The sequence below is a fragment of the Pipistrellus kuhlii genome, unplaced genomic scaffold (genome assembly GCF_014108245.1).
Source record: "Pipistrellus kuhlii isolate mPipKuh1 unplaced genomic scaffold, mPipKuh1.p scaffold_m20_p_3, whole genome shotgun sequence".
Taxonomy (NCBI): Eukaryota; Metazoa; Chordata; class Mammalia; order Chiroptera; family Vespertilionidae; genus Pipistrellus; species Pipistrellus kuhlii.
The window spans coordinates 135,120,151-135,129,323 of record NW_023425529.1 but is presented as its reverse complement, the minus strand read 5'-3'; positions in this window follow the sequence as shown (position 1 = coordinate 135,129,323).

The window sequence follows — 9,173 nt, the reverse complement described above, 5'->3', positions numbered from 1 at the left end:
GAAGAAAACTTAAGTGTGGCAGCCCTAATATGGAAATGTCTAGTAATCCAAATAATGCAGAGACTAAGCTTGTGAGGAGCAATGACGCTGGACTTCTTGCTCTCTGTTATTGGTCAGCCTCAGAAATGATAACATTAAGTAGCAGATCAAGTAAGTATACCCAGACTGGAAAATCCTCCTGGACACTTCAAAGATTCATGGCTTACTTGAGCACAAGGAATAATGCCTCTTATTAGGAAGAGAGTATTTTGAATAGAGAAAGCTTGCTAAGTAAAAGACATACAATATCCTTGATTGTTTTGGCAAGGTGGTTGACCTCAAGTCAGTTAATATCTCACAGCCTCAGTTTAATTATCTATAAAATATAAACAGTAATATCCACAGCTTCATTCTTATATCAAATCAACAAATGTTGAGTTGAATTACTATATTATTTAGTGTACTCTCTAAAATATACAAAAATGCAGAAATAATAGTCTCTGCCCTCCGGAAACTCATAATCTAATAGGAGAGATAAATACATATGTACATATATACATACATATATAAGAGCAGTTAATGTTATAGACACTGGTACATGGTAAGAATCAGGGAGTTTAGGAAAACTCATCAGAAGAAATGGTGCTTGAGTTGAGCCTTAAAAGAAGTTTAGTAAGTAAACAAAAAAGCTAATGGCATTGCTAGCAAAATGACTATCTTTTGGAATACTGAAGGGTGCAATACCCTGGCCAATTCAGGAAAAAAATTAAATCCCAGAATGCTCTGGGGAGGGCCTTATGTTCCACGCATGGGGATTCCCTTTATCATAGCTAATGTTTCTCAAATGTCTGAGGATTAAATGCCACGACTCATCTGGAATGTCTGTTTAGAATGCAGATTCATGGACTCTAACTCTGGTTTATAGCATCAGAACCTCCGAGGTGGGGACCAGAAGTATTTGATTTAACCAAGACTTCAAGGGGCTCTATGTACCTAGAATTGGGGAAGCCCTGTAGTGTAGCTATTTATGCAGCACTGAGTATATTAAACAAAGAATAACATAATAAATGCTTTTTTCATAAGATGGCTTGGAAGCAGCAGGGCCAGGGATTAGAGGGCAGTGAGACTGGATAAATAGCTACTGCAGCTGACAGATAAAAGAGATGAGGGCCTGAGAGGAAAGTGTGTGGGATGGTTCAAACAGGTCAGGTCATGGGGAAAGACACAGTCATCTTAACATATTGACCAGATAAAGATAAAGCTCAATTAAGAGTCTTCTGGCTAAAATGACCAGTAACCTAGAACAGAGCTCAGTCAACTATGGCCCTAGGGCCAAATCCTGCCTTATAGCTTGATTTTGTAAGTAAAGTTTTATTAGAATATAGTCACACTCATTTGTTAGGATAGCACAATTGAGTGATTGTAACAAAAAATGAATAGCCCACAGGCCTTAAATATTTACTATCTGGCCTTTATAGAGTAAACATTGCCAAACCTTGACTTATAAACAATATTAAGGGCAAAGAGGCAGCAATTAAATTGAAGAAGAAAAAAGAGTTCTGGGATATAATGAATTCTCTTTGGATAAATTCTACTTTGGATGTAATGAATTCTCTTTGGATAAATTCTACTTTGGATGTAATGAATTCTCTTTGGATAAACTCTACTTTGGATATGAGTATAAGATGCCATGGGGCATTTACAGAAAAATTTAGATCTATCTAGGCTACAGACAAAAATTTGTTTATTGTGGCTTAGAAATGCTAATTAAAGAGGATGAATAGAGATACTCAAGGAGAAGTAGGAAAAAAGGAAAGGAGGGATGGAGAATAAAATACAGAGGTCACAAATATAAGAGAAGTGGACAGAGAAGAGAAATTAGAAAGAGATTGTAAGGAACAAAGAAACCGGTGTCACAGAAGTCAAGGATAAGGTAACGCAAAAATGAAGGAGGAAGCTAAGAATCAAAGTGAAAAGAGAAAACTGCCGATTCAATAAATATCAGAAATTTCAACTAGAGCAATGTGTGTATGTGTGTGATATAATGATAATATATGTCTATTTTCTCATTTCTTATTCATTCATGAACCTATATTTTATATATCATGTATCATATCACATTAGTAATAGAAGAGGATTAAGCTTTTGGTTAAAGATAAGTATATTAAACATATAAGTTTTTTTCCTCATCCTCTTTCCAAAACTCCATTAAAAAAACAGAAAAAAATAAAATGGTATATACCAGTGGTCGGCAAACCCTGGCTTACAAGCCACATGTGGCTCTTTGGTCCCTTGAGGGTGGCTCTTCCACAAAATACCATGTGAGGGCGTGCACATACAGTGCGATTGAAACTTTGTGGCCCATGCACAGAAGTTAGTTTGTGGCTCTCAAAGAGAAATTTCAATTGTTGTACAGTTGATATTTGGCTCTGTTGACTAATGAGTTTGCCGACCACTGGTATAGACTGACAAAGATAGAGATGAAGAAGTAGGCGTCAGTGGACTAGAAATGTTAATAAAATTGTGTGAGATGAAAACCAGATAGATGAGGGACTTTTTTCAGATTTTTATTTTGTCTAATAAATATCTGCCAGGAAGGCAGTTTGACGTGTTTCACAGCCCAGAAGTGACTCAGGAATTGGAGGTGGCCTTGAAGGCAAGGGATTGAAGTGAGGCCAAAATTGAAAAAAACTGATAAAAAGTCTCAGAGATCAAATTCTAGCATCCTGTACAACTGGAGATTGTCCCCTGGTCAGCCAAATGACATGTGGCTTATTATCTGCAGAGACTGTGCCAGATTATCCAGGGACTTTCTCACAAGAAGGACAACTGAAGATTCAAATGAGGCCCTTTTCTGGAATCAAAAGGATTAAGCAAAGACCTACCTCATAGAGAGCAAGAGCTCCAGCTCTCATCCATGCTAGGCACCCAGAAAAGTGAGTAGCAGTCTATGCGTACCAGGCAAGAAAAGAGCAGCTCAAGAAAAAAAAAAATACATACACATACCAATATTAGAAGTGAAAAAGCGTTCCCACATACATAGAATTAGCCTCTTAGTGCCACACTTTTAGATTTAGATTTGAATGAGGAGGCAAAGGCCAGTGGACATTTTAGCAAACCCTGTAAAGTACAATAAAAGGCAGAACCTGAAACAAACCAAAAATAGTGGGGAGATTGAGAAAGCAGAAAAATCACAGGAAGCTCAATAAAAAAATTCCATCTATAAAAATAAAAGCATATATGCTAATTAGACTGAATGTCCTTCCAAATGACCTTCCAGATGAAGCCAGCTCTGTGAGGGAAGCCCGAGTCTCAGGTGCTGGAGGGAAGCTAGTACTGGCAGGCCGGGAAAGGAAGGCCTACTCTTGCACAAATGTTGTGCATCGGGCCTCTGGTGTAATTATAATTCATTCTCCCAAAGCAAAGAGAAACAAGAAGCAAAACCAGGAAGCTATATAAACAAAAAGGACCTTCAAACATTGAGAAAGTGCTCTTAAAGGTTGAAAATATGTTAGAAGAAATAAAATACAATAAGAGAATTTCAAAAGGGAAGTACAATAGAATGGAAAGCTACCCAATCAACATGTGCTTAAGCAAAACTAAGGAAGGAAATGAAGGAATCCAGAAAATAGGTGAATCCCAAACAGGAAAGAATCAAAATGATACCCAAGATAAGAAGAAAGAGAAAAAATACTGTTTAACCTGTCTACAATGCAATCAATCTGCTTAGGAGTGGAAGAGCAAAGGAAGGATATCTCTACAAAAAAAAAAAAAGAACAAAAGAACAGAGATCGTCTGTCATATTTGACCATATTTATAAGAGTTTGTAGCTCCATGAAAGCATATAAGTACAAGTGAATGATAATTACATAGGAAGTAAGCAAACAAAAAGTAATTTAGGCAATTACTAATCTTCTCCCTTCCAAATTATTTTTTCTTGTAGAGAAATAAGATATGTGATCATAGCTACATTACTTGGATATAAGTCAATTTACCTTCTGAAAATAAACATGGATGATTATTTGAACCAAAATTGTGATGTAAGTAAATTGGAGAAAAGGGGGAAGGAAAGTATACATGATGGTTATGATGCAAGAAAGCTAAGTCTTAAATTTCTATGGTAAAAACCAAGCACCCACTTTAGAAAACAATTGGAAACTACCCAGAAAAGTTTCAGATATGCTTTTCCTATGACCAAAATTTCTACTTATAGAGAAATTGCATATGTAACCAGGATACAGATACCATAATATTCATAGAAGTGTTATTTGTTTCTGCCAAAAATGGGGGGGGGGGACCTCAAATTCTGTCAGTGATCATTTAAATAGCTAAAATGTTGTAGCATATTTGTATAGTGGAATGCTATACAACAGATTTGTCAGTCTCCTCACTATTAAAATTTCTGGCCGGTTTTTTTTTAAATTTTCTTGCTGTTCATGGAACATACCTTTAACAATCTTGCCCAGGGCACCCCTGCCCAGTTCTCCCTGAAGGAATGCATTTTTTCCCACTTCCTTGAGGCATCTACTCTCAAGTCAACCTTTCCAGACTACTCTAAATCAGTGTTTTTCAACCTTTTTTGGGCAAAGGCACACTTGTTTCATGAAAAAAATTACGAGGCACACCACCATTAGAAAATGTTAAAAAATTTAACTCTGTGCCTATATTGACTATATATAAAGAAATTCTCTTGAATAGGAATCAAATAAACACAAAGAAAGTATTTTATAATTACTTTATTATGAAATATTAAGTAAATAAAATAGTGAAAAATTATAAAATTCTTGTCTTGTCTGCACCTACAGCACACCGGGCAACATCTCGCGGCACACTAGTGTGCCGCGGAACAGCGGTTGAAAAACGCTGCTCTAAATGATATAGCAACCACCCTTCCCTGGTATTTTTTATCCCTCATCTTAGTTTGGGCTTCTGTAACAGTAAACCATATACTGAATGGCTTATCATCAACAGAATTTTATTTTTAGAGACTGGAAAGTTCTAGATGAAGACCTGCAGACTTGATGTCTGGTGAGAGATGATTTCTTGTTCATAGACAACCATCTTCAACCAGTGTCCTCACATGGCACAAAAGGCAAGTGAGCTCTCTGGGGTTTCTTTTATATGGTCATTAGTCCCATGCATGAGGGCTCTACTCTCATGACCTAATCACCTTCAAAAACCATCACATTCGGGATTAAGTTTCAACATACGGATTTAAAGGGACACAGATTTTGACAAAGATCCTAACAACGCCATATTTATTGTTTTCAATATTAAAAAATCCTGCCCAGATGGTGTGGCTCGGTGGTTGAGTGTTGACCTATGAACAAAGAGATCACTGATTTGACTCTCAAATCAAGCCACATATCCAGGTAGTGGGCTCCATCCCCAGGAGACGGCATGTAAGAGGCAGCCTATAAAAGATTATCTTTCATCATTAATGTTTCTATCTCTCCCTCCCCCTTCCTCTCTGAAATCAATAAAAATATATTTTTAAAAACCCTACTTTCCCAGGGTTTGTATTATATCCTAGGAGATCTTTGACAGAATGAGCAGACACTGATATTGTGGGAGCTAGCTCACCTCCTCTCTCATAAGTCTGGAAAAACAACATTTTCATGTTTATAAAAATAAAAACTGAGTTATTGACCTAAAACTGACAAACATCATTGACTTTCTGACGGGTGCATCTCATATTTAGAGGGACTTTGGATAATTTAAAATATGTCTCATCTTGCTTCCTTCCTTCTTCCAAAGAACTTTTAAATGTTATGGTTACAGGGAACGGTTGAGCAAGTAACATTTAGTAGTTCCAGATTTCTTCGGTAAACTCTTACATGTGAAAAATCAGCAGTGTGACGTACTTTAATGAAGAGGAATGTGTTGTTTATTCTCTTTTCGAGTTTGCCTAAGAGATAGCATCACTGTCCTCATCCAGAAGGCTGGCTCTTCACAGAGTTCCTGATGCAGATTAAACAGACACAGCATATAGGCAGATGTCTCTCCGAACTCTGTCTCTTCTTTCACCCATCCTTCCTTCCAATCCACACAAGTGGATTTGGAGCTGTTCTTTACTACTTTCAGACCAGCCTTCTGAACAATCACTTTGATTCCAGGAGCAATGAGTGGAAACTGGATATGAAACCCCTCAAGCGGCAAAGAGGCAAAGTAGAAGTTAAAAAAAAATGTTAAAACTCATTCATAAGAAGATTTATAGTTACAGAGATTTATTTTCTGCACCAGACTAAATTCATTTGCATTGCCATAAATAGGAATAATTTACATTGTTGTGAACCCCTGGAGACCCAGTTAAGTCATCAAAGTATCTGAGAGAAAATTACTTTGGAGATGGCTTGAGACAAACAAAGCCCTGAGTCCTAAAATAGCTCCTTCACTAGTCTGCAAGGTATTAAAATTTTTGTGCTGGTGTTATACTTTGCGGTATTAGTATTGTCTCCATAATTTTCTTGGAATAAGGCACCATGTCAGATAGACCATAGTAATTAACATAGATGGGTTTATTGGATTTTCCTGTGACAGGGAGCAAGTCTTGAAAGAACATGAACCAGCCCGGCCTGGTTATCCTAAAAACTTACTTGAGCACAGTAAACATTAAAATACTTTATTTCTATATACAGTCATTGTCCTCTTTACCCACGGTTTTGCTTTCTTGATGTGAATCATCCAGTATCCCCGTTTTGTAGACTCTTTTGACTGTTAGTTACTTAATAGCCACCTAGGTTATGAGATCAAGTCATCCTTATTTTATTTAATACTGGCCCCAAAGCATAAGTGAAGTGATGCTGGTGACTTGAATATGCCAACAAGAAGCCAGAATGAACTTCCTTTATATGAAAAGGTGAGTTCAGCACAATAAGATCTTTGAGAGAAAGAGAGGACACATTCACATAACTTTTATTATAGCACTAAAAGCCCAGTTCTTGAATTTGTGCATGGGCAGGGTCCCTCAGCCTGACCAGCGATTGGGATAGGGCCAATTGGGTCAGCTAGCCTAGTCTCAATCAAGGCCAATCAGGGATGGCCAGCTGGGGAAAGAAGGAAGGGACTGTGAAAGGTTGGCCAGCTGCAGGGGGTTGGATATGGGAGTACACCAAGGTGGCAGCTCCTGCATTGAGTGTCAGTGTGTATCATAGCAACCTGTCGCTTAGGATTTTATATATATAGATACTGTTATAATTGCTCTAATTTATTATTATTTGTTGTTGTTAATCTCTTATTGTGCCTAACTGACAAATTAAACTTTATCATAGGTGTATATGTATAGGGAAAAAATTATAGTCTATATAGGGTTCAGAATATCTGTAATTTCAAGCACCCACTTGAGATCTAAACACACATCCCCTATGGGATACATTTGTACAAACATGAGAGATTTACTATGACTTGGCCAGCTAGCATCAAGAATTTGGTTTAACCCAGCCACATCTTGGCATGGACTGTGAGGAAGTCATGGATAAAGTCTACTTACATTAACTTCATTTCCATCTGAGACTTGAGGCAGTCCACAACAAAGAATGTAAGTTTAAAAGTTGGTAATTTAGAAGTGAGACTATATTAAAAATATTTTTAAATTAATGTGTATCTATATCTCTTCTATGAAAGGGTATAATTGATTATGTACTGGCTAATATGTCAATATATTATTTTTCAGTATTAGAAAACAAAAATCATAAGATTTTATTAGAGAAGAAAAGGTTTTCATAGGTCCTAAATTAGAGGAACATATTTTTTATTTGGAACATATTTAACAGATACTAACATGGAGAAGACAAATCCTAAACAGTTTACCAGTAAGAGCAAGTTCAGAATGAGGTCTCATATGATGATTTCATCTTTTGATCCTTGAAATTATATTTCTCCAATATTCATAAAAGAGCAATTCCTACAAAGAACCACCAATGTTTTGAATAAAATAAAACAAAGAGACTAACTATCCATATAGATCTCCCCACCTCCAAAACAAGGTAACTGGAAACTCACATGATTTTTTTTAATTATAGTTTGAAAAAGAAAGACATTTCATAGTATTTTGACTACAAATTTTACATGAACCAGTTTTTTACAAGATAATGGTTTTATGACCATCCTCTACTCAGTCATTAATGGAAATGTGTCAATTTCTCAAATGTAATGATAAATATCAGTGTCATTGGTTTAAAAATTCATATTCTATAGCTTAGCATAAGTAAGCTGTTATAGTGGTCTTTACTCAAGGATATAAAATTGTAACCTTTACAATTTTAAAAAGAACATTGATGTCAGAGGAGACCTTTGCCAGGCTGTGCGTGCCCACTAGTCAAGGAGCAATGTTGCTGAAAATGAAATGAGGTAAAACAGAAGTTTCCTTGCAACATCCCTTCACTATACAATGACTATTTCATTTCTATCAATTCTCAGTGTATTCTGATTGAAATTACTAGTTACATTTTTTTATTGTATATTAGGAGGCTCATGCTTTAAGCTTTAGGCTATAGAAGTTCATACTTTTCTAGCCATCTTAAGTATACTTAAGCCAAAATTATATACCTGTCTCAATCCTCTGTTATAACAGGATATTATTTGGATTCTTTTGAACAAAAATAGAAAAACTCAATGAAAACAAGAATTTGCCTCTGTAGTATTTTGTGGACTTTAATTTCCTTTCCATTCAATTTTAGAAAAAGTGTAAAACTTTAATCCAGTTTATGTAACTTTTTTATTTATTTAACCTGTTCATTACTAGGGTTTTTTATTGCAAATATAAGTGGAAAAAGGAAGGCAACTTGATTACTTGTTCATAAAGTAGATACTACTATAATTCATACACTGAATGCCTTAGGCAACTACCCATAAACTAGTTAGAATTGCAGGGCTCAAAAAAAAAATCATATGAGTCCTATAGGCATTCTCCTGCTATATCAGTGTTTTTAAAAGATTATATTATGGCTCGACCAACATGGTTCAATGGTTGAGCCTTGACCTATGAACTAGGAAGTGGGATCATGTGGTAAAACGGGAGGTCCATTTTTAGTTTATTGAGGAAACTCCATACTGTTCTCCACAGTAGCTGCACTCCCACCAATAGTGCATGAGGGTTCTTTTTTCTCTACATCCTCTCCAGCACTTGTCCTTCGTTGATTTGTTGATGATAGCCATTCTGACAGGTGTGAGATGGTACTACATTGTCGTTTTGA